Source organism: Salvelinus alpinus, chromosome 28 (genome assembly GCF_045679555.1).
Source record: "Salvelinus alpinus chromosome 28, SLU_Salpinus.1, whole genome shotgun sequence".
NCBI lineage: Eukaryota > Metazoa > Chordata > Actinopteri > Salmoniformes > Salmonidae > Salvelinus > Salvelinus alpinus.
Genome location: NC_092113.1, coordinates 19,176,386 through 19,203,201, shown reverse-complemented (window position 1 = coordinate 19,203,201; position 26,816 = coordinate 19,176,386). Strand labels below are relative to the sequence as shown.

General features: G+C 40.9%; 1 protein-coding gene and 1 pseudogene across 1 annotated transcript in view; one reads left to right on the top strand and one right to left on the bottom strand.

Moving 5' to 3' along the window:
* LOC139557339 (anoctamin-7-like) overlaps positions 1–26,816 on the top strand; it is a 262,338-nt gene that overhangs the window by 112,611 nt on the left and 122,911 nt on the right. The gene's annotated exons all lie outside the window — the stretch shown is intronic.
* Positions 30–25,889, bottom strand: LOC139557965 (protein polyglycylase TTLL10-like; annotated as a pseudogene).

Here is a 26,816-nt window from a genome sequence, read left to right as displayed (position 1 = left end):
GGGGGGCAGGCTTTGGTGACTGGCAGGCGTCACACAGAGAGGTGAAAGCCTTCGCTCAGAGCCGGGATGGAAAGGGTCATGAAGGTGCTCTTCACCTGCAAGAGGTCTAGGGGCTTGCAGTGTTGCGTGTTCCCCCGGGAGCCACTGCCAGAAATTGCTGAGCCGGAGCTCCAGCTGAGTGCGGTCTCGCTTGGGGGGCCGAGTACTGGGTTTTGGGGTGGGATGGGCTCTGGGGGTGCCTGCTGGGCCTGTGGGTTGGTTGGGAGCAGCCTGCAGGGATGGATCATTAAGTGTAGTGACAGGGACAGGAGGGTCGGCGGCGGGGGTTGAGTGGTATCAGTGCCAGTGAGGGATTCAGAGACAGCCATCATGACTGTAGGAGAAACTATGTTTCTACAATGACCTCCCCAGACACTGATGCTACAGACTCGGCCTTCTGAGTCCTGCTGGTGGTGGAGAGCTTTTGGGTGGAGGCACTATTTGAACGCTGGGCTTGGAAGTGTACTGCTGTTTTGCTCCTGCGGCTGAGAGCAGGGACAGGGGCAGTCTCCTCATTATACAGTAGCACAAAGTTCCTTTTACTGGCCAGTGGCAGCAGCTTCAGCCAACAGTGACACTTGCTGAAGATCTCCAGAGTCAGACATGCAGGAGATAAGGCATAAGGCAGTAAGCCCTGAATAACCAACAGCTGGGTGGTAGCTACAGTATTACACATTAGGCTATTTTCAACACTCCAACAGAAAAACAGAGAGCAGCCACACGGGCAAACTAATAAATGAAAGGGGAACTGGGGACACATCAACAAATCATCTCGCTATCATGAATTACGAAATGAAATTAGTTTATTTCTGAGATCAGCTGCATTTGAGGAGAAATTATTTAGGTCATATAATCCAACAGAACTGTTAAGGTAGTGTGTGCTCACCCGAAGTCTCCTCAACAGTACTGGGAATCACTTCCTTCAGGACCTTGCAGTTGGTGTGGTGGGCTGGGTTACAGTTCATCTTCAACAGCCAAACCTAGATTAGGACAGACCAAGACACAGCAAGTACTTCAGCTGTTAATTTCACCAATCGCTCACTAATACATTGAAACCCACACACACACACTGTATATTAAAAACCAATTAGCCTTAAAGTTCTCGTCAATCATGAAGTCAGCCAATCAGGTCAAAGTACCCAGCACCCAGTCCCTAGGCAGACCCTTGTCAACCCTGAGCTTGTCATTGATGTAGGTGTTAAATCAGTCCATGAACCAGACGGTCTCCTCCTTCAGCACACTGTACATAGGGTTTTTCTTCTGCTTGTACTGTGGGGAAACAGCAGGGGGATCAAGATACACATGAATGGGCCAGAGAGAGAGAGTTGTTGAAAGTGGACTGGTACCATTATTTTATGACCTGGTTTCTGGTCTATTTTCATGCAGTATCCTATGGCGATGCATCTGTTGACAACCTGATTCTGAAATAGTGAATCTCATATTATATTACTAAACTTGCAGGTCAAGGGATGCAAAATAATTTTGCAAGCTGAGCAAGAGAAGCGTCTTTTTTCTACTCATCTTATTGGTCAAATGGGAAGAGCTGTTGTTGGGGTCATAAAGGTCACAGGAAGTGCAGGTAACCATGGCGAAAGAACAGGTGTGTGAGTGTGGTGCAGGCAATGAGGAAATAAAAGCACACGTCAAACTTTCTCGCCTTCAGGAGCAGAGTGTTCTGGACATACCTGAGGAAACATGAGTTATTAAACATTATAATCCACTTGGCTGATCTAGGATCAAGCCAGTCCATATAATCTTATTCATGTTGATCTATAAGCTAAACTGATCCTAGACCAGCACACATACTCTGAATCTTTCTGAATACAGGCCCAAAGCATTGCATCTACAGTACATTTCTTTTAAAAACAGATCTTGTATTCCCTCTGTTGGTAAGAAATGGAATAACATATCGGATTCTGGTTGACACTGGCAACTTTGCAATTCATGGAGAATTTTCAAACACTTTTCTTAAATTTGGTTTATACAAGCTGCTTGGCTGCCGCGGAGTATTACAGTATAACCACATTGAATTAAACACGAATTCTCGAATGGATATGATCCATAGAAAATGATAGAGACCTCTAGTGGCCATTGAGGACATCGCCAATAAGGACATTCCACCACTTCAAAGTAGTCAACTGAGTGGGACTTCCAACTTTATTGGCTGATCCCTCCTGGTGACCTTGTTGGAGTCATGTCCAACCGAGTCATCAGGAGGGATCAGCCAATCGTGAAGAAGAAAATTGACTACTTCAAATTGGAGATTGCCTTAATGGCGCTGTCCATGCTTTCACAGACGCTATAATGGCTCAGCTACAAAGATGTCTTCTATCTATCTCTATGATATGATCATATCATCTGCAATTCCTTATGGCAGACAGAGTACTGAATGTCCTAATAGAGTAGTGTTCACAGCCCTAGTGTTCACCCACCGCTGCACAATGCATGCCTGGGGCAGGCGAAAACGCAGCTTCCTGTTGCATTGACTCTCTGCGATGTTCTGCAGCTTGAGTCTAAAGGCTGAGATATCAACCTGGTTCTTCAGGAGGAAGATGCCCGCCCCTGCTGAAGGCCCATGGGTTTACAGATCAACACGCTCATCTCCTCATCACACATACCTAGTAGCAACGCAATGGTCTTTTTAGAATATCTCATGTAATCTTGGATTTAAAAAATGATGAGCAAGAGCAGTGTGTGGGTTTCTTTTTTCTTTGACGTTATCGCATTATTCCCACGTGCCTGCAACAAGATAAGTCAGATGTGTGAGTGCGTTTTTGAATATCTTATAAGAATATCTCAATAGTAACCATTGTAGTTACAGTTGAAGTCGGAAGTTTACATACAGTTAGGTTGGAGTCATTAAAACTCGTTTTTCAACCACTCCACAAATTTCTTGTTAACACAAACTATAGTTTTGGCAAGTCGGTTAGGACATCTACTTTGTGCATGACACAAGTAATTTTTCCACAACTGTTTACAGACAGATTATTTCACTTATAATTCACTGTATCACAATTCCAGTGGGTCAGAAGTTAACATACACTAAGTTGACTGTGCCTTTAAACAGCTTGTAAAATTCCAGAAAATGATGTCATGGCTTTAGAAGCATCTGAGAGGCTAATTGACATCATTTGAGTCAATTGGAGGTGTACCTGTGGATTTATTTCAAGGCCTACCTTCCAACTCAGTGCCTCTTTGCTTGCCATCATGGGAAAATCAAAAGAAATCAGCCAAGACCTCAGAAAAACAATTGTAGACCTCCACAAGTCTGGTTCATCCTTGGGAGCAATTTCCAAACGCCTGAAGGTACCATGTTCATCTGTACAAACAATAGTACGCAAGTATAAACACCATGGGACCACGGAGCCGTCATACCACTCAGAAAGGAGACACGTTCTGTATCCTAGAGATGAACGTACTTTGGTGCGAAAAGTGCAAATCAATCCCAGAACAACAGCAAAGGACCTTGTGAAGATGCAGGAGGAAACAGGTACAAAAGTATCTATATCCACAGTAAAACGAGTCCAATATACACATAACTTGAAAGGCCGCTCAGCAAGGAAGAAGACACTGCTCCAAAACTGCCATAAAAAAAGCCAGACTACGGTTTGCAACTGCACATGGGGACAAAGATCGTACTTTTTGGATAAATGTCTGATGGAACAAAAATAGAACTGTTTGTCCTTAATGACCATCGTTATGTTTGGATGAAAAAGGGGGATGCTTGCAAGCCGAAGAACACCATCCCAACCGTGAAGCATGGGGGTGGCAGCATCATGTTGTGGGGGTGCTTAGCTGCAGGAGGGACTGGTGCACTTCACAAAATAGATGGCATCATGAGGGAGGAACATTATGTGGATATATTGAAGCAATATCTCAAGACATCAATCAGGAAGTTAAAGCTTGGTCGCAAATCGGTCTTCCAAATGGACAATGACCCCAAGCATACTTCCAAAGTTGTGGCAAAATGGCTTAAGGACAACGACGTCAAGGTATTGGAGTGGCCATCACAAAGACCTGACCTCAATCCTATAGAAAATTTGTGGGCAGAACTGAAAAAGCGTGTGCGAGCAAGGAGGCCTACAAACCTGGCTCAGTTACACCAGCTCTGTCAGGAGGAATGGGCCAAAATTCACCCAACTTATTGTGGGAAGCTTGTGGAAGGCTACACAAAACGTTTGACCCACGATAAACAATTTAAAGGCAATGCTACCAAATACTAATTGAGTGTATGTAAACATCTGATGTCACGCCCTGACCTTAGATGTCACGCCCTGACCTTAGTTATCTTTGTTATCTTTGTTTTCTTTATTATTTTGGTTCGGTCAGGGTGTGACAAGGGTGGTTGGTTTAGGTTTTGTATTGTCTAGGTGTTTTTGTCCTATCTAGGGTTTTTGTATATCTATGGGTTTTTTGTATGTCTAGGGATATGTAGGTTTATGGTGGCCTGAATTGGTTCCCAATCAGAGGCAGCTGTTTATCGTTGTCTCTGTTTGGGGATCCTATTTAGGTTGCCATTTTCCATTTTGGTTTTGTGGGTTGTTATTCTATGTTTAGTTGCCTGTTTTGCACTAGACATATTGCTTCACGGTTCATTTTGTTGTTTTGTTAGTTTGTTAAGTATTCTTCGTTCATTAAAAGAGTTATGTACTCTTATCACGCTGCGCCTTGGTCTCCTCCTTACGACGACCGTGACATTAGAGAACCTTTTTATGTCTCTATTTTGGTTTGGTCCGGGTGTGATTTGGGGTGGGCATTCTATGTTTTCTATGATTTTGTATTTCTATGTTTTGGCCGGGTATGGTTCTCAATCAGGGACAGCTGTCTATCGTTGTCTCTGATTGGGAACCATACTTAGTTTTCCCTCCTTTCAGTGTGGGAAGTTGTCTTTGTTTGTGGCACTATAGCCTTAAGCTTCACGGTTGTTTTTGTGTTGTTTATTGTTTTTGTCGGCGTCATCCTAAATAAAAGGAATATGTACGCTCACCACGCTGCGCTTTGGTCCTCTTCATTTGACGGCCGTGACATCTGATCCACTGGGAATGTGATGAAAGAAATAAAAGCTGAAATTAATAATTCTCTCTACTATTATTCTGACATTTCACATTCTTAAAATAAAGTGCTGATCCTAACTGACCTAAGACAGGGAATTTTTACTAAATGTCAGGAATTGTGAAAAACTGAGTTTAAATATATTTAAATGTGTTTAAGGTGTATGTAAACTTCTGACTTCAACTGTATATGTCACCTATACTGATGAATTAGTAATAGCACCTGTGCTGACTACATTACCTATATGTCATAATAATGACTTATTTATGTCACAAAGCAATGGGAAGAGCACTGGCAAATGCAGCTCTGTTCTGTTGTTCTCCAGGCAGTATAGCTCACTGGCTCACTCAATCACATGGGGGTCTCACACAGATGGTGGTACAGTATCTTTGGATTTGTTTACTTTGTGATACCTGCGTGTTATATTTCACCTGATTGTTGTCATTTTGCTGTAGTCTTGAGATATGCTGTTTCAGTTGATAACGATATGCAGATGCATCACTGTCATCCTTGTAACTTAACTTTAATTAAAGTTATTATAAACTGCATGTATGTTTCTACTTTTATGAAGAAACATGATGAACATTACAAATTATACTGCTTCCTTCTTCTACGGCAGCTGAGTCATAAGTCTATTTGTGCTTTGGTGTTAAGTGGGAGAACTGACTGTGTCATGCTTTCTTCTTCAACCCCTGTCTCTCTAACAAACCTTCTTACTGAAGAAAGCACACACATCCCTGGGTCGCTCGTCCTTTCAGTTCGCTGCAGCTAGCGACTGGAAGGAGCTGCAACAAACACTCAAGCTGGACAGTTTTATCTCAATCTCTTCATTCAAAGACTCAATCATGGACACTCTTACAGACAGTTGTGGCTGCTTTGCGTGATCTATTGTTGTCTCTACCTTCTTGCCCTTTGTGCTGTTGTCTGTGCCTAATAATGTTTGTGCCATGTTGTGTTGCTACCATGCTGTGTTGTCATGTGTTGCTGCCTTGCTATGTTGTTGTCTTAGGTCTGTCTTTATGTAGTGTTGTGTTGTCTCTCTTGTCGTGATGCGTGTTTTGCCCTATATTTATATGTTTTTTTAAATTATATATATTTTTTTTTATCCCAGCCCCCGTCCCCGCGGGAGGTCTTTTGCCTTTTGGTAGGCCGTCTTGTAAATAAGAATTTGTTCTTAACGACTTGCCTAGTTAAATTTAAGGTTAAATAAAAAAAAAAAAAAACAGGTTTGAAATTTGGAGAGACATAATGGTGGAAATCCTTCTGAGGCGAGGCGGTAGGAACTTTTCAAAGAACTGTGGGTGTCATGGCTTCTCCCTGTGTTGCTCTCTCTGTGTCTCAGACCTGCCCTCTGCCGACATGTCTCTATGGCAACAGAGCAGGTTTCTCTTGTGATTTTATCACACTAGCCTGCTGGGAACTGATTTTCTGTACTCTACAGTATGTACCGTAACTTTCCAACATAAAATCAATAATAATAATACATTAAAATCACAAGGACAACTATTGTGTCACTCAAACCTCTCAGTTACGAATGATTTGTTTTCATAATTTGCTTTCATTGTCTCTTCCATGAAGCACAAGTTCCTTTTTCAACTCTAGCCCCCTACAGAATCTAGTTCTGTATTGTAGTGTGCTGTTATTGGCGCATCATCGTGTAACTGGAGGCGTTATATTTGACCCGGGCCCATTTCTACCTTCCCTCTGGGCAAAGAAAACCTCTCTCTCATCCCTCACTTCCATATGGAAGGTAGCAGGGGAAAACTCCTCAATTTTCAACCTCCTACAAGGCACAGAAGCAGCTGTTAGATGAAAGGAAGTTAAACTGTCTTATTTAAAGGGATAGTCTACTTTTTCAAATTTAAAAACGGTTCTAGGAAAGACGACACCATAGGGAAGTAAATTATTATTTTTTTTACTTAGAAGTTAATATAGAACAGTGACCACAGGCTAATACTTCCGGGAACGCTGCCTCACGAAGCAGACTTGACAGACCCGGGTTTGGGGTGTCAATGAGAGAAGTGAAAAATGTGTCCTTGTTCATTTTCTCAATTTCTCAAGGCACAACCCATTATTGACAAACTGACACGTTTTCATTTTTGTAAAAAAAATACTTTATATCGAAGGAGTGCCTTGATTTCATAGCCTGCACATACAGATTTTGGCGAGACACAACTGTTAGACCCAAAGACGTGTTTCTGCACGAGCTTAACTATCTGTCCATGACATCGCCTACAAGCGTGATCTGAGATTTATTTTGGAGAGACAGTTTGTAGGCATCTTATTAAACCATATTTTGCAAAGAAAATAGAAAAACATTACAAAAAGGCCAATAGCATCATTAGTTATGTTTTTAAATGAACACTAGATGGGGTAAGTGTTCAAATTGAAATGTTTTTATTAATGGGCGACTCTTTTAATCATGTTAATGGTCTTTATTTTATGTAAGCTGCACTGAAATTCAGTTTTCTTTCATGTAAACTGCCAAAGTGCACCATTGTGGCACATGTATTTGTGAAAATTAAACCTATCTATATCTTCGACTGTACTGTGAGAGGCCGATGCACCCTCTTTGTCTCAGATGCCTCACCTCAGTCCTGGACTGTGGTTGACCTTGCTGCTGATGCAATCATACTCCCTTAGGTTGCTAAGGAGGACGATGTTAGTGGTCAGCACCTTGTTGTTGGGGATCTGGTACAGAAGCTGTTTACCTACAACAGGGTTTCCCAAACTCGGTCCTCAGGACCCCAAGGGGTACACGTTTTGGTTTTTACCTAGTACTGAACAGCTGATTTATTCAACTAATCATCAAGCTTTGATCATTTGAATCAGCTGTGTAGTGTTAGAGCAAAAACCAAAATGTGCACCCCCAGGTCTCAAGGACTGAGCTTGGGAAATGCTGACCTACAACATGATGACATATTCAAAACCGTTCTCCTTCCTATTGTTGTCCTCCACAAAAGACACAACATTTCAAACACTGAACCCAGATATATATTTGGTGCTTATTTAGAAATAATCAAGACTGAATTAAAATGTAATGTTACTGTCACTGTATTGATACCTCTGAGGGGTGAACCACATGAGCTTGTATAGTACAGCTACCTTCTTTGAAATTGTAGTAGGAGACAGGAGATTTGGTCTCGGACCACTTGAGTTTAAAGTCCTCCAGTCTTGTCGTAGATCCGTTGCCATCCTCTACTCTCACAATAGGAGGTTAATACTCTAAATATTTAATCAAGACCTATGTTGAATTGTCTTAAAATGTCACATCATTGGTATAGGGGAGTGACTCCTTCAAAGAAAAAGAAGGGCCCCGGGCCCCTGGGCTCCTCTGTCCCTCTCCCTCTCTGGGTACGGAGGTAACAACACCACCCTGGGGGACGACCTCTTGCTCCCACTGAGGCACCGCTCCTCCAAACACACACCTTCCACACCCAGAAATATGGATTAAAATACACACACACAAGCATGTATACACTCGCACACACATGCGCACGCACACACACCTAAACACACACATGCATACACTCGTAAAGTACATACATGCATACACACACTTGAATTTAGGTATGTTTAGTGTAGTACAATGGAGCTTCCGTGCCCTATTCATGTGTGAGCCTTCAACTCTGCTATTCACTAAGGCTCAGGCTGCTACAGTAATAACATAGGGTCACCCAAGCCTTCTATCTATTTAACCCTTCAGGAAGCCAAGACCATGCATTGTTGGATAAGATATGCATCTCATTTTACTCATCATGCTTTAGTGGTATACTGTATCGCTCAACTGACTCAGAGTGCCAAATTCTATTCAGCAAGTGTCAATAGATACTATAACTACAAAGGTGGGAACTCCAGAGAAAGTATTTTTTCCTAAACTATAAGAAATAACTTTGGTTGGACACCGTCTTTTCTTTTATTTGTTCACGGAAGCACATAGGAACTGTTTTGCACTGTATGAGTAACTGGCAGTTTATGCCTCTCCTGTTACTTATTATCAAAACACTTGAACAGAAATAATAGAATTGAACAAAATCCAAAATGACATCCTACCATTCCCCACACACACCTGGCCCTCCATTCTCTGTCGGCCCCCCTCCTCCGTGCTGCAGACGTCTCCTGGTTACCTCGGAGGCCCGCCTCCTTGTATTTTGCGGTTGGCCTTCCCCTATACTGGGTTCTGATGTCACTTCCTGTATCTGGTTGTTGTAGGCCAGGGACTTGCTGTCTCCCACCTCCTCCTGCTGTGTTGAACCCCTGGCTCTGGCTCTCCTTGGGCGTTGTTGTCTCCACAGACCAGCTGGGTGTCCAGCAGCCCTCTAATATTCAACTCTTATAAGACATGGAGCCCAATATACACTCAGGTTTGACAACTGATGTACAACACATTATGACAATGGTTTTGATACTGATATTTTTGTTATGCAACCCAGTTCTCCGATGACATCACTGACCGCTGACCCAGATAGTGGGAGTACTGGAGCAGGAGGAGTTTTTCCATTCATCGTCAAAGTGGTACAAATAGTTTTTTTCATTTATAGCCTAGAACATTTTGTCAAATTGTATCATTCTTTTATGCTTTATAGATAATTAAGAATGAAAATAAAAATGTTTATTTAAAGTAATTAATATGTCACCAAATGGATGAAATGTAGGCCTGTTTTGCAATATGCAGAATCGGGTGTTAAGCAGAAGTAGGTAGGCAGTACGTGATGACCTCTGACCTTATCTAGAGCTGGTCCTGTTGCACACTGATGCCTGTAGAACTGGAGGGAAAACTTGAGATATGCATATGGCTAGGTCCTAAACACAAGCCTTTTATGTATGCATTTCAACCAGTTGTCCACATGAGGCCAAGAAAAGGAGATAAAAAATTGCCCATGCACAAATGAAATAGTGTAAGCCAATATGTTGCAATTCAGTGTTAGTTGATGTAGGTCTTGGTCTGTACCATGCCAACTGAGTAATAAAGTGTGTAAACAACCACTGGTTGCATGGGAGATTGGTGCTTTGGCAACAGTTAGATTGAATCTTGCAACAATACCACCACAAAATATACTACTCAAGGATATGAATACCACTTGCACGCCACCTCCAAGTTTGGCGTCATTCAATATTAAAGCCCTTCCCAACAATGCAGAGAGAAAAAAAGAGAAATAATATAATAAATACACAATGAAAAACAATCATTTGGATATATACAGGGGTACCAGTACCGAGTCAATGTGCAGGGGTACAAGGTAATTGAGGTATATATGTACAGTACCAGTCAAAAGTTTGGACACACCTACTCATTCAAGGGTTTTTCTTTATTTTGACTATTTTCTACATTGTAGAATAATAGTGAAGACATCAAAACAATGAAATAACATCACATGGATACATGTAGTAACCAAAAAAGTGTTAAACAAATCAAAACATAATATATATTTGAGATCCTTCAAAGTAGCCACCCTTTGCCTTGATGAAAGCTTTGCATACTCTTGGCATTCTCTCAACCAGTTTCACCTGGAATGCTTTTCCAACAGTCTTGAAGGAGTTGTTGGCTGCTTTTCCTTTACTCTGCAGTCCAACTCATCCCAATTCATCTCAATTCGGTTGAGGTCGGGTGATTGTGGAGGCCAGGACATCTGATGCAGCACTCCATCACTCTCCTTCTTTGTCAAATAGCCCTTACACAGCCTGGAGGTGTGTTTTGGTTCATTGTCTTGTTGAAAAACAAATGATAGTCCCACTAAGCGCAAACCAGATGGGATGGCGTATCGCTGCAGAGTGCAGTGGTAGCCATGCTGGTTAAGTGTGCCTTGAATTCTAAATAAATCACTGACAGTGTCACCAGCAAAGCACCCTCACACCATCACACCTCATGCTTCACAGTTGGAACCAAACACCACACACTCATCAGACCTAAGGACAGATTTTCACCGGTCTAATGTCCATTGCTCTTGTTTCTTGGCCCAAGCAAGTCTCTTATTATTATTAGTGTCCTTTAGTAGTGGTTTCTTTGCAGCAATTCGACCATGAATGCCTGATTCACGCAGTCTCCTCTAAACAGTTGATGCTGAGATGTATCTGTTACTTGAACTCTGCGAAGCATTTATTTGGGCTGCAATTTCTGAGGCTGGTAACTCTAATGAACTTGTCCTCTGCAGTAGAGGTAACTCTGGTTCTTCCTTTCCTGTGGCGGGTCTCATGAGAGCAAGTTTCATCATAGCGCTTGAAGGTTTTTGCAACTGCACTTGAAGAAACTTTCAAAGTTCTTGACATTTTCCTGATTGACTGACTTTCATGTCTTAAAGTAATGATGGACTGTTGTTTCTCTTTGCTTATTTGAGCTGTTCTTGCCATAATATGGACTAATATGGACTTTTACCAAATAGGGCTATCTTCTGTATACCACCCCTACCTTGTCACAACACAACTGACTGGCTCAAATGCATTAAGAAGGAAAGAAATTACAAATTAACTATTAACAAGGCACACCTGTTAATTGAAATGCATTCCAGGTGACTACCTCATGAAGCTGGTTGAGAGAATGCCAAGAGTGTGCAAAGCTGTCATCAAGGCAAACTGTGGCTACTTTGAAGAACCTCAAATATAAATTATATTTTGATTTGTTTAACACTTTTTTGGTTACTACATGATTCCATATGTGTTATTTCATAGTGTGGATGTCTTCACTATTATTCTACAATGTAGAAAATAGTCAAAATAAAGAAAAACCCTTGAATGAGTAGGTGTGTCCAAACTTTTGACTGGTACTGCACATATAGGTAGGGGTGAAGTGACGAATATGATAAAGTATGGATAAAGTGAGAAATATGAGAACAGAGTGTCAATCAAATGGATTTACCAGTTTTCCAAGGCATTGTATCTAACAAAAGTGCAAAATAATATTTGATAGTGGATGCACACATGCTTTTACATACTGGTATTATAATGAAAATGAAAAATCTATCCAGGGGGCATTTCTTTCAAGCTACAGGTACTCCACACCTTATTTATTCCATTTATTCAATTTTGATTGAATTGTTTTCCTAAACATTGTCAAATTTGATATGCTTTCTAGGTTTAATTTGGTACACTTTTTGTTTATTTTTGTGTATAATTTTTCTGAAATATGGATCAACTGACAAATACTAGTAGCTAAGGAACCATTTTCCTTTTTTCTCTCCCAGATAATTTTTGCTTCCCTTTTGGTAAATTCAGTAATCACTCCCCATCTCAATAATTTGCTTACGGAGGACCCCACCCCGTCACAGTTGGCAATTACCACTAATCCTATCCCTACCTCCCAACACCCTGATAATTTACTGGTAGTGGTGTAATTACATCTACCTTTAGCGGAGTTGCCAACAACCACAAGCATCCAGTTTTCAGGGACATACCTATCTTCAAACTAGCTACCTTTGCCGATGAAAACCGGATGTGAGAACTTTGATCAGGCGTTTCTTCTACGTTTGCTATGTTAGGTTACATTGCATCAAACAGCCATGCAACTCTACAATATCCTATTGTCTGATTGGGTAGGATAAGGATTTAGATTTTATTGTATTTTACTTATGAATGGATTTTGTATTTCTTTATGAATATAAATGTTGGTAAATAATGGGCAAAGAAAGTAATGGCCAACAATACACCAATCAATTTTCCAGATAAATTCAAATATTACATTTAAGTTCAGTTGTTGCTTGGTAGGACATTGAAGACACTAAGCACCCCTAACTTTTACATGGAACCCTCCCATATTCTTGTGTTAAAGTGCTTTGTGTTTCGTTAGTGTTCAGCCAATGTTAGTCACACCTTGATAAAGAACCGCCATCTGATAGACACTGTGCAAAGTGCTGCGTAGGTAGACAAAGAAAACAGGTTTGTTTTACAACCCTGACTGTTGGGGTTGGTGGGAGTCTCCACTGACTCCCGCCTATTTGTGCACATTCATTGATTCATTGTGTCAATTGTGTGCACTTTGTTTGTCAACGACTATCAATTCCCTTGTTAAATATATACTCAGTATTGAAGTTATCGCTAATCCCCGCATTTCCCCAGCAGTCGATAATGTTTGGTTATTGTAGCCTAATTTATGTTCAGTCATTACCTAAATATATTATTACATGCATAGCCTCCATTTCTGATTCTAGAAGTTGTTTGAAGAGCTCAGAAAATGCCAACACTTGTTATAAAGAAGCTTTGGTTTATTTAACTATATTTACCAGTTTTATGTCAATTGTTTCATTGTCTTTCGCTTGGAGCACATGTCTGGTTTTTCCACCTTGTCCAATGATGTGTGAACGTGCCATTCCAGAATGGCTGCTGTGGCTAATGCTAGCTAGCAGGAGGACGGAAAGGGCAGTTTTCCAAGAAAACTAGCAGTATTTCAATCTTCTCAATGGTGCAGTGTAGATGAAGGTCAAATTTAGAATACCTGCATTGAGGTACGTTTTCCGATCCGATCTCGCACCGGCTCCACAGTGTAACCATGATTGAAAGTATGAAAGTCACTCTGGATAAGAGACTCTGCTAAATGACTAAAATGTAATTGAGTTCCAACTCCAGTGCAGCTCAGAGTAAACAAGCGTAATGGTAGGGTCGGAATTTTCTGGCAAGGTAGACCCCACCTGTGACTTGAATGGTTAGTACAGATTTTGGCATATAATAAGCTTTTTATTTAGAATAGTCCGTTTGAAGTCTAGAACTGTATATATAATCAATTGAATTGTAAATGTATCACCATCATCACCAGCACTGTGTAAATAAATTCAACCACCATTTACACCTCTACCTGCCTGCCTACTGCTGAATCTTTGTCCTCACGACTGCTACAAGGTCAATATTTTACACCTTGGCTCACCATCAGCCAAGATTGTGTGTGTGTGTGTGTGTGTGTGTGTGTGTGTGTGTGTGTGTGTGTGTGTGTGTGTGTGTGTGTGTGTGTGTGTGTGTGTGTGTGTGTGTGTGTGTGTGTGTGTGTGTGTGTGTGTGTGTGTGTGTGTGTGTGTGTGTGTGTGTGTGTGTGTGTGTGTGTGTGTGTGTGTGTGTGTGTGTGTGTGTGCGTGTGTGCGTGCGTGCGTGTGTGCGTGCGTGTTTGCCATTGGGGGAGACAGGGGAAGATGTGTGTATGTGGAGATTTGCCTATTCCCATGCCATCCCAACTGCCTCATGCACCAGGTAACAAGCAATTGTAGTGCACCCTCCAGTCATGGTGTCTCTGCACAACCCATTATACAGAGGGATTCTCCTTGTCAAGGTGTTATAGTGGAAGTGAAGGAGTTTGGTGTAAAGAAAGACTGTTTTCAATGGCTCTCTCACACCATTCATGATATCCTTACAGAATTACAGTGGCAATGGGGGCTTTAGGGGTAAGTGTTTCCCATGCTTAGGGTCAGATCCATTCCACTGAGAAGGAGATATACTTCCTGTTACGTTAAACAGGATTTGCCAGCCTCCCCCAACTGTGAGAACCAGGCAAGAAGTGTCTATCATGTTTTTCAGTGAAACCTCATCCCTTTTGAGGGAAAATAGCAAGAGCAGTAAATAGCAAAATGTTGTGAATATATTGTATGAGAATAATGCACTATTCTAGGATAGAAAAGCTCCTTGTCTTGAGTTTTGCTTTTGTAAGTGTGGCTATTACACAATATGAACATGTTTTTTTAGGGTGGTAGAACTACCTCCAATAGATGTTGGCTCATTGAGGATCATTCATCATCATAAATCTTTATACTAAACTATAACTGTCATGTCCCTAATCGAGACATACGCTCCCATCCAAATGAACCCCTTCTTGTAATTCAATTGACATACCTGTACGTGTGTTTGACTTCTCTCAGTGACGATGGCTGTTAGAGGAGCTAATGACACTCAATGAAATAGCTATGAATTGCTTTCATTTTCTGTAAGTGTCAGATTGCATTTTGCGTTTCCAAATACAGTACATCCAAATATAGAGTGCATTTGGAAAGCATTCAGCCCCTTTACTCAGTACTTTGTTGAAACACCTTTGGCAGCGATTACAGTCTCGTGGGTACAACGCTACAAGCTTGGCACACCTGTATTTGGGGAGTTTCTCCCATTATTTTCTGCAGATCCTCTCAAGCTCTGTCAGGTTGGATGGGGAGCGTTGCTGCACAGCTATTTTCAGGTCTCTCCAGAGATGTTAGATCGGGTTCCCATTTAATTCTGGGCTCTGGCTGGGCCACTCAAGGACATTCAGAGACTTGTCCTGAAGCCAATGCTGTGTTGTCTTGGCTGTGTACTTAGGGTCGTTGTCCTGTTGGAAGGTGAACCTTCACCCCAGTCTGAGGTCTTGAGCACTCTGGAGCTGGTTTTCATCAATGTACTTTGGTCTGTTCATCTTTCCCTCGATCCTGACTAGTCTCCCAGTCCCTGCCTATGAAAAACATCCCCACAGCATGATGCTGCCACCACCATTTATTTTTATTTCACATTTATTTTATTTATTTATTTAGCCTTCGGAAAGCACGGTATACCAACTATGCCACAATGCCCTAAATCCTACTACGTGTTCAATCTCTCTGACTCACTCTACCGGAGATCCCTCCCTCTGTGTGTGTGTGTGTGTGTGTGTGTGTGTGTGTGTGTGTGTGTGTGTGTGTGTGTGTGTGTGTGTGTGTGTGTGTGTGTGTGTGTGTGTGTGTGTGTGTGTGTGTGTGTGTGTGTGTGTGTGTGTGTGTGTGTGTGTGTGTGTGTGTGTGTGTGTGTGTGTGTGTGTGTGTGTGTGTGTGTGTGTATGTATATATATATATATATATATATATATATATATATATATAAAAATACATATTTTGGGTTAATTTTGTTAAGACACTCCAGGACCGGACTTGTCCAGAGCAGATTGTTGATAAATACATTTTTCCTCTTTCTATCTGTAAAATACTAAAAACATGTATGTGAAATGCATTTCTGATTAATTTTTCTAGAATAAAAAAATGTACAACAAATCAACAATTCCCTCTGGGCAAGTCTGGAGAATATATCTAAGGATAACCACACAATATTTGGTGAATGCTTCTGAAGCTGAGAAACATTTCTTGGCATGAGTCTGATTTTCGGGAAATGTCAGTTAAAGACAAATACATGCAATTTATTCTACAAAACGCCAAACGTCTATTGAGATCCAATTACCAACTCTTCAAAGTTACTAAATATAGTCCAGTTTGTAACATTCTTTTTGAAATGGGCTTTAAAATGATGTGTAATTAGAAATGATTGATGCGTGTCCATTTTAAAGTGGTTCAAATTCATTAACATTTTGATGACAATAGTATGATAAACTAAAGAAAATGTACTTTTCATTAAGTTTTTTACATTTTTATGTATACTTTATGGAAATTCTAATATTAATAGACCAAAATACCAACAAATCTGAAAATTGACAGGTAGATGCAAAAATGTAAATTCAGCCTGTGGTGCCCGGCCTTAAACGCCTCTATTATGGGGCCGTTTCACCTCACTGGTAAACCTAGGTGAACCTCACCCTCCGTGGTGAATCGCAGGAATCTGGTCGGACTGCACTGGCGCATGCACAGACCAGCACTGGAATCCTCCCTCTCCCAGCTACGGGCAGTCTGTGATGTCACACAAAGCCAACATGTTAAAATAGTTGACTACCCCTGAAGTTTTTACATGTTTTATGTAATTTATTTAAATAGTTTATAAAATATATAGATATGTGTACCCCTTCCTTGATTTGGCATGAATATATAATTTTGTGACCATGAACTCAGTCAAAGCATGTGACCATGTTCAGTCAAAGCATCAAGGGAAATAAAACTGACGCAATTCATTGCATAGTATTAGTCAGTTACATATTTGTTGGCTGATTGTTAACCAAACACCTATTCATTAGCATTGGAAAACCATTTCATAGTAGTGAGGGATGAAGACTATTTCCTCTGAACCTTTTAACTTGCTCAGCTCTTGTTCTGCATCGGAGATCAGTGGGGTCCCGGGCCTGGTTTAGTAAATGGTCGAATGGACTCTGTGTTTGTGTTCCTCCTGAAAGAATCAGAGTTCCAAGGAAACCAACCCCTCATAGGGGTATACTACCAAAAGGATCAATGAGTTAGCCAGCTAACTTTTATAAACAACCAGAAATAACTGTTGATTTTCTGATTCATTAAGAAAGCTAAACATATATACTGTATGTGTTTTTTGGTTGTTGAGTCAATTAGACCATTCCCAATTCAAGCTTATCGTTCCAAAAATGTTTAACTTATTTTAGAATATTTTGGCAAGTTAGGACAACTCCTCGATCCTCCTTTATAGTGTACACCTCAGGCAACCTCTAATTAAACACCAATGGGGTTTTGCTATTTGTGTGTTTGTGTGTGTCTGTGTGTGTGCGAGCGTGCATGTGTGCATGTTAAAGCTACAATCCGTAGCGGTGAAACTGCAACGTCCGTTTGCGACATTACAACAACAAAGAAGTCCCTTCAAACACCGTTTTCTCCCTCGGACATCGCTGCACATCATTGCACATAGAACAGCAGAGTATGTGCTAAACAATTTTATCAAGATGCTGGATGCTCCTTTCCTCCTGTCATAAACAAAACAAAAACAATAACAAATGCGCCTGGGGAGTCCAGTGGCGCTGTTTCACTTAATGTGGATTCCAGCTTTAAGAGTGAATTTCTGGCCCTAAAATCTGTGAAAAGTGGCCCTATGGATCTCAGTCTAACAACGAGACACACTGGGCAGCCTGTTAGGAGGTGCTTTCGAGCAGAAGTTGGAACACAATGAGGGCTTGGCTTGGCTGATAGGGGGACCTCATAGGTAAATTGAGACATTTAAAAAGGAGCTCTGTTCAGATGTAACCTGATCTCCACCTGACTGGGGCCAGGCATTGCGCTCTGCCTGGTAAAGAATCCCCTGAACACAATGATCAGAGCAAACAGTAAGGACAGGCCTACATATCATCACATTAATTTCCCTTCAGACAAAACTATGTGACTAGAAAACATAATTCAATGCATTCAGACAACACTTTATGATCACAGTCAAAAAGAAAGGCGCAAAGTCAAATATTATTTTTCTTTCAGGTTTATTTGATATTTTCATGTCATATTTTTATTGCCAAACATATATGGTTATCTACAGCTTGGTTGTTACAAGTTTTACTGTACCTGGAGAAATGCCAAACTCTGGGCAAGTTTCCCATGTAGAATTTAGTAACCATGAGAACCGTGAGGAACACTGAGCGAATACGCAAACCTTTATTTTATTTTTAAGATAATACCAAATTAAATGTTCTTCTAAATCCTTTATTTACATGAACATAATATTACATCCATATAGATATAAAATAATTGACACAGTACATTTAGAGAGAGAGAGAGAGAGAGAGAGAGAGAGAGAGAGAGAGAGAGAGAGAGAGAGAGAGAGAGAGAGAGAGAGAGAGAGAGAGAGAGAGAGAGAGAGAGAGAGTGTGAGAGAGAGTGTGAGAGAGAGTGTGAGAGAGAGTGTGAGAGAGAGAGAGAGAGAGAGAGAGAGAGAGAGAGAGAGAGAGAGAGAGAAGAGAGAGAGAGAGAGAGAGAGAGAAAGGAGATTTAAATGCACCTTAAAGCATTTAAATGACTTCTGGCATCACAAATATCCCAAAATGCTGTATAGCTTTCTTTTAGACATCCTGGGCCGCTGCTCAAGGAAGAAACTCTGACACAAGCTTGGCACATGGAAAATCACTGGCAACTTAATCAATCTTCCAGTGCAAAGTTCCTTTATAGTTATTGTCTTTATCACCATAAACACTGTATCTCAACCCATCTGTCATTTCAACCATTGTGTCCATGTTCTGGTCATATACACACACAAACATAGCGTATACACACATTAACATAGTGTAGACCTAAGAGCTCAAACTTCTGTGCAAGAAGGAGAGAGGAAAAAGAGAAGGTAATGCCATTCAATGGACGGCATTACCAGACAGTATTAGACAGAGATAAATAGATCTAACCATGTCTGGTAAGACGCCAATCAACAGGCCATGGAGCTAGGACTGAAGGACGCTCTGAACCAACCGTCCCCTGTACGCAGAGGGAGCCAGCTGAAAAAAGGCAGGATGAGATGCAAGAAGAGACAGGCTGAAAAAGATACAGTATGTCAGTCTGTCTGTCCGTCTGTCTGTCTCACACAAAGACATGGATACTAGTTTGTCTTTTTCGTATTCTCAAAGACTATGTTATATGGAGTTAATTTACAATGAAGACAAAAGACATATTGATGATTGACTGGTCACGTCAAAGATATAGAAAAACAGCTTAAGTGGGAAAATGTGGTGCCTTTTCACCACAAATGAAATCCTTATGCCACTTTAAGGTTCAGTGCAACATCGAAATGGTCTTTTTAACCGTGTGAAAAGGAGAGGGGGTAAAAAAGGGAAAGAAAAAATATGACAAACATTGAACCATTCCATGTGTCTATGTCATAGATAAAGGCAAACGACATGAGGTGAGCCAATAAAGGTGTGGTTCAATATTTGTGGGGTAATTCTCCCTCCTTAAACAAACATTCAGACTGTGCCGGCTCCTTGTTTATTATTTTCCTATGTCTGTGCTGCCTGTTTGAGAGCTTTACCTACTCAATTGGGATTTATTTTTCTTCATGGAAGACCATGAAAAATGGGAGACATGGAACGAGATGGAAGTTTTCCTTAAGGGATCAATTCATTCAAGTCTATGGCTGTTTATCAGTTGCTTATGACAAAAAGGAAGCACAATAAAAACATTCTAATTGTAACAAAAAAGATGCGAGGCAAAACACTTTTGTTCTCCAAAAAAGCCTAGTAAAACGACAAAAGGCACTACAGATAGAGCTATGGGATATACTTAGCAGTGATAAAAAAAGAGCAATCATTCATATGAAGGAAGAGAGAGAGAGGGGAGGCTCGGGGGAAGTCAAGGAGGATGTTGTTGAGTTTCTTTCTTTCGTAAGTGCTCAGGTGAGCTCGTGTCAGTTTCAGGATGTGCCACGCAGGTAAGGCGAGCTGAACCAATCACAGTGACACAACACAAAGCCATACGCTGCAGGGGGGAGGGGACACGGAAATGAGTAGTACGACCGGTGGAACCATCAACCGACTGGTATTCTTTAACTCAGGCTGGGTGGGGCCGCTATAAAACAGGACAGGGAAGTGGATAATACAACGACTGGGTGAGCTAGGGCCCCTAACTGTCTCCTCTACTTGTCTTCTCGGTTCTCGCAATCCGTTCATGCCATTAACCTACTCCACTTGCTTAAATTGATTCCTAACTGAGTAACACTAAGATATTTCAACTACTTTGATTGACAAAGCACCCCAATCATATCTGCCATACATTTTTCCAATATGATTCACAAAATAAGCACTTCATATGCCTATCTTTTTGACAAATAAATGATGACGTAAAACTGATCATTTTTCAGATGTGTAGTTTTAGCTAGTGTAATAAAGATGTGCCAAACTGAAGATTTAGGACAATCTCCATGGACAATCGCCCATGTAGAATCAAGTCAACTCAAAAAAGGGGAAACACAATATCATTCTCTTCCCAGTTTTCTGGTATAGCCAGCCCACCTCTGAATGCTAGCAAGATTCTAGCCAAAATTACAGATGCGACGCTCAACCAAGTCTTCTTATCAGTGAAGTTATCAGACATCAAATCCTTGAAGAAAGATAGAATTCAAACTGGAGTCAAGTGCTACCATTAACACAGTACAGTTACCACAGATCATCTGATCAGGTATTGCCTATGGTATGTTTTCATCAAGGGGTCACACCTGACCCTCTAAGTCTGTCCATAGCTGAGGAGTATCTCTGGAGGTATGTGAGTCACCCAGGAAACATCGTTACCAGACAGTGTTAGAACACAGTTGTACAATCCAGCACTGTCAGGTAAGATGGATCCTGAAAGCCATTTCAGTGGGAACCAGGCCATTTCATTTGAAACAAAACGGCCGCCAAGTTGAGGTAAAATGTGTTAATGTAGCTAGCTAATGTCATAAGTTGTGTGGTGTCTCACTGTAGTTAGCAGATGGCTATCATCATCATTACCAGGCAGTATTAGAGAGAGTGATTATATCCAATGCTGCCTCGTAAGATGGGGATGACCATCCAAACATGAATAGGAGACAAACAATGGGTCATACAAGTAATTAATTTCCAATAGATGTTTCTCTTATATATATTTTAGTGTTGTTATATCTTCTGATTTTGACTGACAAAAAAACTTGATAAAGGCTAACCATGCTTTGGTAGGTTTGTGTGTGGATAAGCCCCGCCTATGGGCATAATGGAGGGTTCAGGGACATTCCACTCTGAAAAGAGAGGGGTGTTCTAAACTGTTGACAACCCTGACTGTGGACGCAAATGATCATTAGAAGGCCAGTCTATCACATCTCTGAAACTACATTTATATTTAACAGAAAGAAGGAGAAACTTATACAAAATCAAGTATACCCCCCTACCCAAGCACACATACAACTCGTCATCAATATCCATTACAACCCTACTTCAGTTAACTCAACAAATTTTGGCTTTGGGTGGACTTCACTACCTCAAACTCAAACTAGCAGTGATAAGTTTCGATATATCAACTAACCCTCAGGACCTGAACAAGAGATGAAGTCGGGGAAACCACTTATTTGAAACTCGCCTCGAAACTAAAAATACAGCTTGTTGTACGGCAGACAGGGTCTTTGTTCTAGTAGGGGCTATAGCTTAGGCTGGCTGTTACAGGAGAGTGGGCCACAGTGGCTGTTAATGATTGCCCAAACCTGTTCTGACTGGTCTGGTTCTATGGCACAGCAAGGCTGGGAGGGCTGCTTTTCATAAAATATATCCAACTTTTCCCTCATTCCGAACATCCATTCTAGACTAACCCCACTGCATTTTTCATAATCAAAACTGAAGTAACAAGGCTTTGGGGGGAGTTGTTCCGTATTCACATCGCATGTCACTGAAGATGTTAGCACAGTTAGCACGTTGTTGCAACATGCTGTTTTGGCACCAAACTCTGCTCACTTTAATTTCAACAGTAATTTGATGAAATGTTGAAAACAAAGGGGGAAATGAATGCCTTGCTTTTTCCTGTTCCTCATTTATTTGTGTTTGTAATGTGATGAAAGCCTGGAGGAATGCTGGACTGACCTGAACTGTTCCTATGCAGTGTGTGCAGAAGGTCATTGAGACAGCCTTCGTTTACTGAATAACATGGGCGATTCACAGGTACTGTACACAGTGTGAAAATATCACACTCATTAGAATCCCATATGACGTAATGCTGCATGCTCATTATTTCTATTTATGTAAAATAAAGACTCAAATATAGTATGTTACAGTATTCCTTAATTAGTCATTCTATTTACATTGCCACTTAAAATAATAGCGACACAAGTCTGAATTAAAATTTAAATATGTATACATTTAGTCGACAATGAAAAGTGCCTACAAACTATTTGCATCATGCTTTGTAAAAAAAAATGCTATTAACTGTTAGAATATTATTGAGACTTGGTACTGTAAGTCAGCAATACTTATACCAATTAACTATTTTAATATATGTTAAACAGGAATCATTTTCTGTAAACCTAAAACAAAAATAGAATCAGGACAATCTTGTGTCCAGAGGGAAAGAATAAAGAATAGACTTCCAGTCATCCTGCCAGTGAGTTAAATAGAAGAGCTTTAGTGAATGAGAGAGAGTGAGAGAGCAGGAGAGAGGAGAGAGAAAGACAGAGCATAAGGGAGGGAAAAGCACAGGCAGCAAAGGGAGGTGGAGAATGAAAATGGAGAATGCACCTGTAACCTTACCGTTGTGAAAAGGAACCCAAAAGGAAAGAATGTAACAAAACAAAGTGATTAAAGGTGGGGGGAGGGGGGAGAAAATATCTTGAATTTCCAGCAACCAGAGCCTGTAAACACTTCAGCTTCTTCCCGGTCAGTCAGTCAGGCCCCATGAAATGAGAAAGCCAAGCAGACCTGCTCTCTGCAGCAGCCTCTATTTAGTTAATCATCAGCATTATAAACCAGTGCTGCAGGCCTGAGGAAGAGAGAGAGAGAAAGAGAGAGAGAGAGAGAGAGAGAGAGAGGGAGAAAGATTTGTGAGAAAGAATGAGTATTAAAGCTTTTAGAATGAAGAAGAAGACAATGGAAATAAAAGTTAAAGTCAAGTAGAGCCTATAGTTTCAAGTATTACCGGAGTACTTGGCATCCTACCACCAACAAGTACTTGCTATGCATTTCTTCTGTTATCTTTGCTTAAGTTTTCTCCCTTTCTCCCTGGAACTCATCCCTGTTTTGGCTGAAGTTATTCCGTTGTTGGAGCTGTTGTTCATTTGGCATGGCGCTTATGGCTGCCCATGCTGTAGACTTACTGAGTTGTGAGGCGTGATCAGGTAACTCTGCCCTCTCCGCTGGAATGTGACTCCACTGTGAAATGAACAACCTGATAGGTAAACCAGCCTGGCCCTTAATCAATAGTTGACATTTTTGTGGAGAACATTGGCAGGGAAATCCAAAACCTTATTTAAGGCTAAACCTTATCTCAACACCACTAATTAACCCTCCAGACTACTGGAGAGAAAAGCTTTGTGGCTCGATTGGTCGCTTTTGTCGCTTGTTCAATTCCCTCTGCTAAATCACTGAATTAAGTTATCTGAAATTCTATTCACTGTTCTACTATTTTATCAGACTTAAATATTTCAGTTTAGAACTATCACTGTTTCCTTTCCCTTTCAGTTTAAAATATTTCTTATGAGTGAGTGAAATTTGCAAGACATTTGTTAAGCAAAAAAGGTTTGTAGACTCTCTCATGCATGGTGCCTTAATTCAGTAATCTATATTTCAGTTTGGGTTGGTATAAGTCTCACAAATATAGATTAGCATTTCCAATTTTCCTCACATTGATATTAAAGCTAGGAATAGACAAGAGTCATTTATTTCCATGATTTGTCTGATTATATTTTCTTGCCTTAACATATCGTTAAATAGATTATGTTTAACGTATAGTTAAATAAAGGTTAAATTAAAAAATATATATATATCCTTAAAAAATAAGGGAAAAAATCCCCCTAAAATCCTGCCAAAGTTTCACATATTTTTATAGCACCTATTGCCATTGATTTATCGAGGCACAAAGCAACAGCATTCCATCAAGATCGACTGTAACGTTAATGGTTTAAACCGGTTATTGCACAAGCTGCATAGTCAGTCATATGACTGTACCTATTTAAATTGCCTGTTCTTCAGTTCACAAACGTAATGTTTTTTTTCCTGACCTCTCACCTGACTCCGTGATTGGCACTACAGTTCTCTCACCGAGAGGAAACACACTTGTAAATTTGTTCTTAGTTTCACATGTCTTTTTACAAGTTGTAAAAAAAACTATAAAATAAATGATATAAAAAATTCAACCACCATTTTGTATGGCCTGCCAATACAGCAAGTCACATTCTATGGAAATTCTCTACAGACCAGTGGTGATATCTGTAATGACCAAACCATAGCCATAATCTTTAAAAAGCTATAAACAATTACAAATGACTCATTCATGTGTGTGTAATAATTGCACAAATGTCTCTCTCTCTCGCCACCAAACAAAATCTTCCACCTCACTCCTCACATTTTCCCTCCATTTATAAACAACCCCTTTATAACTCCATGAAATATGCAAAAGATTAGTTTAATCTTCTTGCCAACATAAAACATTCCAAAAACATAACCATCATCATGGCGATTTTATAATCCCAGAAGTCTAACAATATATAACAGTCCTTATTGACTTGCAATTGAAACCACACAGGAGAGTAAAATGGATGAGCAGACATTTTACATTCAACATACATCCACTACATGAAGCCTCTTATTTCTCACATCAAATGTTAAGAAAAACTGAGATTTATATTTCAAATCTCTATCTATACATGCCAAAGGAAACAAGTAAGAACAGGCCTAGCCTTGGTATTTTAGTCTCCTTTTCAAGACATGCAACATCCTAACAAAAGGCTGCGATGAGACTCTTATTCAACAGGTATCAGAGATAAGTTATCAAAAGCCATTTTAAATCAACAAGAAATGCTCCCATGCCTTCATTATAATTGTTTATCAGAAATAGATACATTATTTTAAATACATAATAACAATGTTTCTTTTGTGAAATACTCAAAACATTCAACATGATTTTTTCGTCAATTGATTATCATCAGCTTTTCTAGATGTAAAACTAGCATAATGTTACCATAACTGCTCAAATGTTCCTTCAAATGTGCATTGGAGGGAAAAAGCCGCGGTCTTTTTATCCTTTGACAAGTCTGGCTGTTTGCCTCTACCTGCACCAACTGGTCTTTCCAGTTTAGTAATGAACGTTTGGCTCTATTGTTCCCTCTTTTTCTTTCTGTTTAAATGGACTGGAATCTGATACAGTTTATGATATGCTTGCCATCGAAGCACGCATTTTCCTGTAACAGCACATAAATACCAACAACCTTGTTTGCTTGCTATCCACTTACTGGCCATTACACGAGTATACACACAACTGGGCTTCAGTGTACCTGTAAGCCGGTGCTGAACAAGGGCGATGATAAAGCAAATATATCACAAATAATGTCAGAGGAAATCGTACACTGATCAAAGTGAAAACAAATAAAGAGATATCATGTTGGTGAGTTACCCTGTCCTTCCCAGGTGTGGTCAAGCGAGCCAGAAACCCATGACAAGAGCCATCATTGTGCGCTGGCTGCTGGCTGCTGGCTGCTGGCTGCTGGCTGCTGGGGCTGCTGGTGCTGCTGGCTGCTGGCTTCATATGCTTGTCTTCCTCTTCCCTCCTCTCACAGAGAGACTACCTCTACGACGATCGCTTTGAAAAAGTCGTCAATCTCAGGCAAGAGAATTAGCTCGGCTTGACTAGACACCCAACGAGGAGGTAAAGAACTAACACCAAAAACCTAATCAACAGGTTTGACTCGGTTCAAGTTTCAAGGGAGCTTGCGGCGCCGCTACCTGGTTAAGCTCCTTAAGATGAGTAGACTGAATTTGTAAAGGGGCTAGGTTTACATGTAGCCCCCCCCCCCCCCCCCCACCCCCCACACAGGTGTAATTTTCAGGTTTCAGCCAATCCCCTAAGCCTTTGGCGCTCACAGGTGTGTCCCCTGCGTTGCAGTGGGCCAATCAGGTCTGAGACTAACCCCAGTCCTCCTTCCATGTCCCACCTCACCGGTTTGACTGCCCCCACCCACACACCCCAACGCTCCCGCCCCAGGTACTTTGTATGTGTTTATGATGTCAGCCCGAGCTTCTGTTCTTCTGTTCCTATCACAACACAAACTGCACCACCATCATCCATGATTGGGGGGGGGTAGAGCCGACCTAAAATCCTCTGTAGAAAACCACATGACCTCTGGCTTACTTGTCAGCGTATATGAAACGGCTGTAACCTGAAATACCTGCTCTTTGCCCTTGTCTCTTTCAGTGTCTCTATTTTCTGTTCACACACCCATTCCAGCCTCAGTTGCTAACAAATAAAGTCCTACTGGTTTATAGCCAGAACGACAGTTGAACAAAGTACCAGTAGGTGAAACAGACAGACAGAGAGACACATGCCGTTGGAGGCGAGCCAGGGAAGGCCAGGGAAGGAGAAGGAGGGAGAGAGAGGGAGGGGGAGGTGACAGGAGCAGGATATGTTTGTCTATCAATCACTGGGGCTGGTGGGGCTGAGGCTGAGCCCCAGAGG